Source organism: Saccopteryx bilineata, chromosome 1, assembly GCF_036850765.1.
Source record: "Saccopteryx bilineata isolate mSacBil1 chromosome 1, mSacBil1_pri_phased_curated, whole genome shotgun sequence".
NCBI lineage: Eukaryota > Metazoa > Chordata > Mammalia > Chiroptera > Emballonuridae > Saccopteryx > Saccopteryx bilineata.
In genome coordinates, this window is record NC_089490.1 from 350,461,552 (window position 1) to 350,472,622 (window position 11,071).

At 37.7% G+C, this 11,071-nt stretch overlaps 1 pseudogene; it reads left to right on the top strand.

Moving 5' to 3' along the window:
• The first annotated feature begins 865 nt into the window (after positions 1-865).
• Positions 866-1,825, top strand: LOC136319594 (olfactory receptor 51A7-like; annotated as a pseudogene).
• Positions 1,826-11,071: the final 9,246 nt, after the last annotated feature.

Sequence of the window (11,071 nt, forward strand, 5' to 3'; positions counted from 1 at the left end):
CTAGGACTCACTACTGTAGACCCAAAAGCTCCTTCCTTCTATGCGACTCTGCTCTGAGTGCTGTGGGGGAGCTTGTTTGGCTGCTCTCCTGCTTCCCTTTGCTGGTATTGATGTTTCCGGGGAAAATATTCACTTCAGCTTGGGGGGTTGACTCATCCCAGGGGTTAGGGTGGCTATCTCCGAAAATGTTTCTCCCTGTGCCTCCTAGATTACAATCTCTTCCTGTTACTCTGGTCCTGTCCTCTTTCCCCCCGTCCCCAGGAGCCCCAGGTGAGTGGTTGTGAGAGAGATGTTCTGCGTGGTCCCTTTAAGAAGGATCCTGGGTCTGAGAAATCAGACTCTCACAAACAGTATCCTGACTTGTTTCCAGCTAAGTACTGTCCTTATGCCTCTTCTGGGCTCTGGGGCTGCAGGCTGGGGCTTTGTTCCTGGGGCTCAGGACCTTTTCCCCTCTGCTAAACTCACTTCCCGCCACGCGAGTTTCTCCCTGCTGCTGTTCGCTCCGGGGAGCTGGGCAGCCCTCTCCGCATTTCCACGTTTCCGCTTTTCCTACCAGTCTCGGTGTGGCTTCTTCAGTGTTCCTTGGTTGAAGAGACCTCTTAGTTTATTCCAAAGTTGGTTTTTCCAGATAATAGTTCATAAAATTAGTTTGTAATCCATTTTGGTTCTGGGAGGTAGATGTTGGTACGTCGCCTACTCCAGCACCATCTTGTTTCCTCTAAGTTTCATTATTTCTTGACACCTAAGGATGAACTATATTTAATTTAACTGACAACTGAGCTTAGTTGTGATTAATACATATAACTAAGAGAATTTCTGTTTGTTGTTATTATCAATCAGGAGCATATAAGCAAGAGACTTATTCATGATATTTACTCTCAATATTGCAGAAGTTGAAACCTCCACATTCTTATTGATTGGGATCCTATTGGCATTCCTATTGATTTTGGCCTTGAGCATGCACGCACTTGGATCTTCATCTTATCTGCCTCATATACCTCTTGGCTGCCTTGGGCAATTGCACCATCCTGTTTGTCATCAGGACAGAGTCTTCCCTGTAGGAGCTCATGTACTACTTTCTCCTTTATTTGACCTCAGTCTATCTGACCTGGGCCTTTCTCCTCACTTGCCACCATGCTGAAAATCTTGTTCAATGCCATGAGGATTTCTGCTGATGCCTGCTTTACCCAAGAATTTTTCATAAGTGGATTCACAGACATGGAGTCTTCAGTGTTCTTGATCATGTCCTTTGATCACTTTGTAGCCATTCACAACCCCCTGAAATATAGCTTTATCCTTCCCGCTCTAAAGTTTTGCAAATTGGGCTGGCATTTGTTATAAAAAGCATTCTCTTACTTCTTCCCCTTCCTTTTACTTTAAAGAGACTCAGATACTGTAATAAACACCTGTTATCACACCCCTACTACCTCCCCAGGACGTCATGACACTGGACTGCTCTGACAATAGAGTTAACTTTTACTATGGTCTGTTTGTTGCCCTCTGTATGATGTCAGACAGTGTGTTCATTGCTGTTTCCTATGTGTCCATCCTGAAGATCATGATGGGTACTGCATTACACAGGCAACGGCTTAAAACTCTTAACACCTGCTTGTCTCACATCAGTGCTGTGCTCATCTTCTATGTGCCCATCATCACCTTGGCTACCATGCATTGCTTTGTCAATCATAAGTCTCCTTTGGCTATGATTCTTATAACTGATGCATTCCTGCTCATACCATCCTTGATGAATTCCATTGTGTATTGTGTAAAAACTAAGCAGATTAGAGTGAAGGTCCTAGAAAAAATGAATCTGACGTCTACATGATGAGGCAAAAGTGTAAGTTTCATTTTCGTTCCAGGAAATGGTCTTAGGAGCAGGCCAGAATATCTTTCAATAAAAGATGTTTCCATTGACTTTATTGCCCTTAAGTTGCATTAATTAATTAGTTAAGTAATCAATCAAGCCCTATTGAGAATCTAATTCACCCCAGCTTTTCTGCTTTTAAGGAAGAAGAGGTCTACATTTCATAAAGTATATTGGAATCCTGTTGTTGTTTGTAGAATTGATGACGTCTATCTCAGGTGTAAGAGTACAGAATGAGAATCCAAAGAAGTGTCTAAGAAAGAGCAAGGAAGAGCATCCTGAACTGTGACAGGGAGAATTCTGCAAGGTTCTGGAATCATTTAGCATCATTTTATTTACCTCCGATTATTTGATTCCTCATTGTTATTTTCACTAAACCTTTTTACATTGTGTCTACATTTGTCTATGTATGTTTTCTTTCTTGGTACTCAAAGTGTGGTACATTGATCATCAGCAGCAGCACCTGGAATGTAATTAGAATTATAGAAGCTCATGTCCAGCCAGCCTATTCAGTCCAAAGCTACATTTTTAGCAAGATCACAGATAATTGGTTATACATTAATGTTTGAAAAATGCTTCCCTAGGGCAATGTGAAAGGAGAACCTACAGAGTGTGTCTTTTGCTGAAGTCAAATTTTGGGGAACTTGTAGAAGGAAATTATAGGTGGGTATTGGCATTTGGCAGTACAGGGGGTCCTCGGGCTATGACACAGTTCCTAAGACAGTGACGTAACCCGAATTTTGGTGTAAGTTGAAACACACCTTAGCCTAACATAAACAGAATGCTTGAGTTTTTCACAGTCAAAAGTAGTGTAGGTAAGCATACTGCGGGATGCCAACCCCCTCACTCATATGTCGCGTTACTGTGTATTCTTCAGCAATCAAACTGGCTTGCCCATGTAGTCCATAAGTACGATACTAATGGTGTAAGCCAAAACACTCAGGTCTCAATTTTTTTAAGTTTTTATGGGAGTGAGTATAGTAAACTCGAAACATTGTATGTCAAGATTGTCGTAATCTGAGGACCTCCTGTATTTAGAGTAAAAGTAAGGAGCTGTGTCTTTAGGACACAGTGAATAAGTATCTCTAACATCATACGTATGTCACTCTCACTGATGACATTGTGATCTTCCACTTCAACTTTAAAAGTCTCTTCACAATAAAGTAACTTGTCCACAGTGTGTGTTTAGTACATGTATATTAATTTGAGGAAAAAATAATAATAAAAGGGGGTAACACATCTGGTAAAATGGCTGACATCCCAGTGTACTAAATATTAGAGAACAAAAAATAATTCTGGAAGTTTCTGTATAAAGGGAAAACTGGATCATAGTACCGAAGGGTATTCAGCATGTCATGAAAATTCCCCAGGTTTTACTGGGCTGGAGATTAAGGGTGATTTGGGGAAGTCATCATCTAGGCTCAATTCCCCACTGTTTTCATCTCTTGCCAAGAAGTTAACACTGACAGGGAGCTTCAGAGGTCTTTGTGAGACAGGGCTTCTTCCCTCTGAATTTAGGGTAGCCCATAATACTATTAAGTAATAGCTGTCAAGTCACAACACGGAATCTGGAGCTCTGTGGCCAAGTGCACTTCCAAACAACGTGAATACTTGAAGGCCCTGGTCCCACCTGTAACCTCCTGGCATTTAAATGGAACCAGACTAAAGTGTTCCAAGGACCTACTGATGAGAAAGGGTCAGTAAAGAAACTTTAGGAACACTAGGATGATATCATACTTATTTAGGAGATCAGAATCCAAGATTATTGCTAAACAGTAAAATATAAGGTAGCTCCAAACCGAGGAATGAGAACCCAGCCCATGGAAGAAAGAGTGAAAAAGCCCCATCAGGGATTACATGCCCTTAAAACTACCCACTGTGATAATTTAGTCTTTCTTGCCAGGGAAGAGGTAAGATAAGCAGACAAGCTAGGAACACAGCCAGGAAACAGCTTTGCCATTTCCTGGCCATGTAGTTTTGAAAAAAATTACTTTCTATATATTGTGTATTATTATATATTTCACACGTACTTTGATATGTAAAAATAATGTCTTCCACTGCATGGTCTAATAAGTTAGTTTTATGAGGTACAAAATCCAAATATGGTCTTCAGACAAGACAGGTTTGTCTGGACAATATGGTGTTTAGATAATTTCATATAAAAACATGGATTTGTAAAATATATTAGTAGTGGTAAGATACAGAAATATTATAAAATAGCTAAATTTTTATTTATTGATGTTAGAGAGAGAAAAAGAGAGACAAAAAGACAGAGAAATACAGGAACATTTATGTGTTTCTGTATGTGCCCTGACCTGGGATGGAATCAGCAACTTCTAAACTTTATATATATATATTTCCCATTGATTTGAGGGGAGTGAGATGTGTGGTGGGGGAAGGTGCAGAGAGAAAGAGAGAAGCATCAATTCATTGTTCCACTTGTGTGTGTCCTCACTGGGATTGGAACAACGCTTTATCCAATGAACCACCCAGCCAGGGCCATTCATTTCTAGTATCATGGTGGTCCTCTAAGTACTTGAACTTATGATTGATTCTTGTTATGAATTTCTTAACTCTCTCTCTCTCTCTCTCTCACTCACACACACACACACACACACACACAGTCTGTAAGGTTTCCTTTAGCAATGGGAACTTTGCCAGATGTGCTGTTTTATTCAAATTCTATGTGTTACTCTTATATTTTATTTACCTATAGAAATGTTTCTACTAGTTCCCCTGTGGGCTTTGACAAGGTTGATGTGGATGTGTTCAGGGACCAGGAGAGAGTGAGAACCAAGAAACAGCAGTTGAGGCTCTGCTGTGAAAGAGAGGTTTTTGCTTCCCACACTTAGTGAAGTAATAAACATATAGAGGCAGCCTAGTTTAGTTTATCTACTGCTGATTCACTAAAGTCCGTTCAAAAATGCTTATCAGGTCCCAAGTTGCAATTTTCTGTCTATAAAATAAGGTGGTAGAAGCTTAAAGAAACTTACTGTTGTAAAGTTTTAATTAAAATTTAATACGCATAAAAGTTTAAATGGCCTGACCTGTGGTGGCACAATGCATAAAGCATTGACTGGAATGCTGAGGTCACCAGTTCAAGGCCCTGGGCTTGCCTGGTCCAGGCACAAATGGGAGTTGATACTTCCTGCTCCTCCTCACTCCCTCTGTCTCTCTTCTCTTTAAAATGAGTAAAGTCTTAAAAAAATAAAAAAGTTTAAATGTAATTATTTTAATTTTATTATTAATTCAAAATCAATTTATCAAACACCTCTTATATTCAGACACCATGATACGGCATTTGATTCATATAATCTTCATTATACCTATTTTACAAATATGGGAACTGATGCCAGATAACACAGAAAGTAGAGGACTGATAATTCAAATGCTGTCCTGAGGAACTCTGTTCAAATCCTGCTACTCTCAGTAAATACATGGGAAGCTGGAGGTGAATGAATCAGGGAGGAAGGAAAGGTAGACTTTGGGAAAATGGGTTCTCAGAGACCTCATTGCTGACAGAAAATATTGCCTCAAGATCAGGCTGTTCCTCTGTTCAAAAATTTAAAAAAATTTATTTTGAATTAAGACAAATCTGAAAATAAATTTTCAATCTCTAATTTTATAGATTTGGGTAATTCTTTAATTATCAGCTTCTCATTTGTGAAATAGGACTATATACAATATATTTTGCAAAAAGCTTGATATAACATGAGTAGATAACTATTTCTGTGTTCTTGGAATATATACTAACATATCATTGTGTGTGGGTTTTTTGGGGGTTTTTCTTTGTATTTTTCCAAAATGAGAAGAGGGGCAGGGAAGGCAGGCAGACAGATTCCACATGCATCCCACCGGGATCCTCCCAGCATGCCCACCAGGGGGCGACGCTTGGCCCTTCTGGGGCATTGCTCCACTGCAATTAGAGCCATTCTAGCGCCTGAGGAGGAGGCCATGAAACCATCCTTATTGCCTGGGCCAACTTTGCTCCAATGGAGCCTTGGCTAGGGGAGGGGAAGAGAGAAATAGACAGATAGGAGAGAGGGAAGGGTGGAGAAACAGACAGGCACTTTTCCTGTGTGCCCTGGCCAGGAATTGAACTTGGGACCTCCACACACCAGGCGGACGCTCTACCGCTGAGCCAACTGGCCAGGGCCATCATTGTGTGTTCTTATTTTGTGACTAAGTGAATAAAATTTGCTACTTTTTATTTAAATGGGTTCTCTTATAAACATAAGAGAACAATATTTCAATTTCAGAAAAAATTTTAAAACATTAAACCAGGCAACTATAATTATATTTCTGGATGCTGAAAAGCATCTGACAGGATTCATTTAGTACACTTTTTAAAAAATTAAAATGAGGCCCTGGGTGGTTGGCTCAGTGGTAGAGCATTGGCCTGGCATATGGACGTCCAGGGTTCAATTCCCAGTCAGGGCACACCGGTGAAGCAGCCATCTGCTTCTCCACCCCTCTCTCCCCCCCTTTCTTTTTCTCTCTCTCTTCCCCTTTCGCAGCTGCAGCCAAGGCTTGATTGGGAAGTTGGCTCTGAACACTGAGGATGGCTCTGTGAAACCTCTGCCTCAGGCACTAAAAAATGGCTTTGTTGTGGAGCAATGGCCCTAAATGGGCAGAGCAGCCACCAACTAGAGTGCTTGCCAGGTGGCTCCCAGTCTGGGCACATGTCTGTCTTTCTGTCTCCCCTCCTCTCACTTAAAAAAAATTAAAATTAAATATAAGTGAACTATTTAAATGGTATAAAATTTACTCAAAGATCTAGAAGACAACCTATTTCTCAGTCTAATGAGAAATGAGGTTTGAATGTTCACTTTCACTCTTAATTTTTAATAATGTGTTAAAGAGCTAATGAATTCAACAAAATAAATTGAAATAATGTACATTATTATTGGAGAAAAGTTACTAATCATCTATTTTTACTTATATATGCTTTATACAAATAAAATCCAAAGGGTAATAATTGGCAAAGTACATATCAAATTAAGATAAAAGATGTTTTTCTCTACCTAGTAATATGTATGTGGAAATAGAAATGAAGACATTTTTTAAAGAGTATATTTATTTATTTTAGAGAGGAGAGAGAGAAGGGAGGAGGAGCAGGAAGCATGAACTTTCATATGTGCCTTGACCAGGCAAGCCTAGGGTTTCGAACCAGCAACCTCAGCATTCCAGGTCATCGCTTTATCCACTGTGCCACCACAGGACAGGCAAGGAATTTTTTTTTTATAATAGCAAAATCATATACTTTAAAAGTACATTGAAATATGTACCAAAGCTTCTTAATCCACTCGTCCTCTGACGGACACTTGGGCTGTTTCCAGATCTTCGCTATTGTGAACAATGCTGCCACAAACATGCGGGTGCATTTCTCCTTTTCGAGCCGTTCTATTGTGTCCTTGGGGTATATTCCTAAAAGTGGGATAGCTGGGTCAAAAGGCAGTTCGATTTTCAGATTTTTGAGGAATCTCCATACTGTTTTCCACAGTGGCCGCACCAGTCTGCATTCCCACCAGCAGTGCAGGAGGGTTCCCTTTTCTCCACATCCTCGCCAGCACTAATTCTGTGTTGTTTTGTTGATAAACGCCATTCTGACTGGTGTGAGGTGATATCTCATTGTGGTTTTAATTTGCATTTCTCTAATGATTAGTGATGTTGAGCATTTTTTCATATGCCTATTGGCCATCTGTATGTCCTTTTTGGAGAAGTGTCTATTCATCTCTTTTGCCCATTTTTGGATTGGGTTGTTTGTCTTCCTGGTGTTGAGTTTTACAAGTTCTTTATAAATTTTGGTTATTAACCCCTTATCAGACGTATTGTCAAATATATTCTCCCATTGTGTAGTTTGTCTTTTTATTCTGTTCTTGTTGTCTTTAGCTGTGCAAATCTTTTTAGTTTGATATAGTCCCATTTGTTTATCCTGTGTTTTATTTCACTTCCCCGTGGAGATAAATCAGCAAATATATTGCTCTGAGAGATGTCGGAGAGCTTACTGCCTAGGTTTTCTTCTAAGATGCTTATGGTTTCACGGCCTACATTTAAGTCTTTTATCCATTTTGAATTTATTTTTGATTTATTTTTGTGAGTGGTGTAAGCTGGTGATCTAGTTTCATTTTTTTGCAGGTAGCTGTCCAATTTTCCCAACACCATTTGTTAAAGAGGCTGTCTTTACTCCATTGTATTTCCTTACCTCCTTTGTCAAATACTACTCAGCCATAAGAAATGATGACATCGGATCATTTACAATAACATGGATGGACCTTGACAACATTATACGGAGTGAAATAAGTAAATCAGAAAAAAAAAAAACTAAGATGAATCCATACATAGAAGGGACATAAAAATGAGACTCAGAGACATGAACAAGAATGTGATGGCAACAGGGGCGGGAGGTTGGGGGAGGGGGTGGGGGTGAAGAAGGAGAGAGGGGTTAGGGGAGGGGAGGGGCACAAAGAAAACCAGATAGAAGATGACAGAAGACAATTTAACTTTGGGGGAGGGGTATACAGCACAATCAAATGTCAAAATAATCTAGAGATATTTTCTCTCAACATATGTACCCTGATTTATCAATGTCACTGCATTAAATTTAATAAAAAAAAAAACTGAAAAAAAAGAATAATTAAAAAAAAAGTACATTGAAATAGATTAATTAAAACTAATAATTTCATTAAAATGTAAAATATTACTAAATAAAATATTTATTATTTATTGAATGTAAAAACTTGTCAAATGTTAATTGTCATACATTTAATCTATTAAAAATATAGTTTCTCTTAGAATTTATTTATTTATATATTTTTGAGAGAGAGATCCCTATACCATATATTAACAAAATTATATTATGAGGCTACTCTAATAGATCATTGATATATAATTATATATGTGACACATATATACCAAAGCCATTAAAAGATCTGTAAAGCAATATATACAGACACATGCATATACATATATATATTTTAAACAATGACATTCATAGATAGTATTTTATTTCAGTGAGAGAGTATTTAATAGATGATTTTGCCTCTAGTACACATTGACTTTGATTAATATGTTTTTGACTTCTTACATAAAAATAACTTAAAATTAAAACTATTACAAGCTTAAAATAAAGCATAAGAGACTGTATATAAAAAGCAAAAGAGTCAAAAAACATTTCTTTAAAGTAAAATATAAAACAATAAAATTATAAAGGCAAATTAAAGTGGGTTTGACCATATAAGACTATATGTGTTTGCAATTGAGTTGCCTAAACAAGGCCAAAGACAAATATTATACTAGCAATGGCATGAAACTAAGATCTCCTGCAAATTTATATTTAAAATATAAACAACACAATAGAAAAATGGATGAAGGTTATTTGAAGTGTCTATTCATAAAGATAACAAAGTAATCAATAGGCATGTGAAAGACACTCATTCTTATTATGGGGGAAATTCAACATAAAGGTAAGTGTGATCATTCTTATTAATAAAATTGATGGAAAGTTAAGAATAATGGTAACTGAATTCTGGTGGATACAGGAAAAAGGCACACTCTAACATAGTGTAGAAATAAAAATTGATATGGTCTTTGGGGAAAAGGATCTGCCAATATATATAGAAATAAAAACTGTACAACCCTTTGAAACCAGCAGTGATGATCTGGAGAGCAGTCTTACAGAAATGAAAGCATAACGGCACAAGGCTGGTTGCATTAGGAATGTTTATACAGCAATGTTCAGAGTGGCATGATACGGAACAGAACTCCAATATCCATTACGAGGAAATAGTTGAGTTAATTGCAACCTATCTATGCCTTGAATGTAGCTACATTTGTTTGAGGGATTTCTACTGTAAGGGAAAAAAAGATACGGAAAGAAATGTAGAATGTTATTCAATTTTTGTGCTACAAATAAAGCAAGCTCCTTATATATGTACATTAACAATTGTAAGAACCACAAAAAATAAATCAAGAAATTAACCACATTTATAGAATAAAACTGTAATTATAGTGTTCTTTTTTTTCTCAATATAATCACAAATCTTAGTTTTTTATAACTACAGAATATATTGTAATGCTTGCTGAGCATCAGGTTGGCAGAGTCCTTTCAATCTAGGCTGTTTTGACTTGATGGTTTTGCTTCAGGTCTCTAGTCAGCTAGGACTGGTTCTGATGTATAGGTTTGGCTTAGAGATACACCATATATCTTATTCTGGGGACCAGGCAGAAGGAACAGTACCTACCAGAGCTAAACATTACTCATGGTAGAGGAAGAAACTCTGTTGCAAACTTGCACTTAGGCCCCTGCCCTTATCACACCCTATTGACCAAAGCAGGTTGTATGGACTATGTTGACCAGAGCTCAAAGTAAAAGTGAAGGTAAGTACAATTTTCCCTTTCTGATCTCTATGATGTCGGTGTGGATAAACAGGAGTTAAGACCAGCAATTTCATCTACTATGTGTAAGATTCCATTTATATAAAACTTTACATTTATTAGTGTTCACTAAAAAGGTAATTATGGTTATATTTGGATAACATATTTACCTTTTCTGTTTTTATGACTTATTTGAAATTTTAGACATAATTATGCATATATATTCAAAAATTATGCTAACATTTTGAACTAAATAAAGAGTGAAAAAGGTTTACTTTCCCTTCACTTGTTCCTGGTCTGATCAGAGTTATATAGCACATCTCTTGTTGTGAAGAACCTAAATGAGATACTTACTTATGTCCTCCTCTTTCATTCAATCCTTTGCATATGTCAGAATCTCTACTTTTTATGAAGGCCCGACATTAATTGAAGGTCTTCCATCCAGTTGAGTAGAATAGTTCTATCTTTTTTCTTTTCAGTGTAACTGGTTGACTCCTCTAATTTCCTCAGTTATCAGGATATATACATAGTATAGAAATGACCAAAAACGAAACAACAACAGACGTACTTAGATGATTGTAACAGACCTAAATTCTGGCCCTTTCAATGCCATTGATTTGTAGTGTAACAGTGGGTAGGCCACTGCCATTCTCTGGGGTTCATAAAGTTTCATCAATGTACATAGGCACACATTTAGGAATAGGCACATCCATCCATTTACATGTGCTTATGTGTACCCAAGTGACCATTTCATGCATAGTGAACTAAATTTTCAGTCTTAGAAAACTTTGTACCAGGTAGCGCCGAGTCACCAAATGTGGAGAGACATCC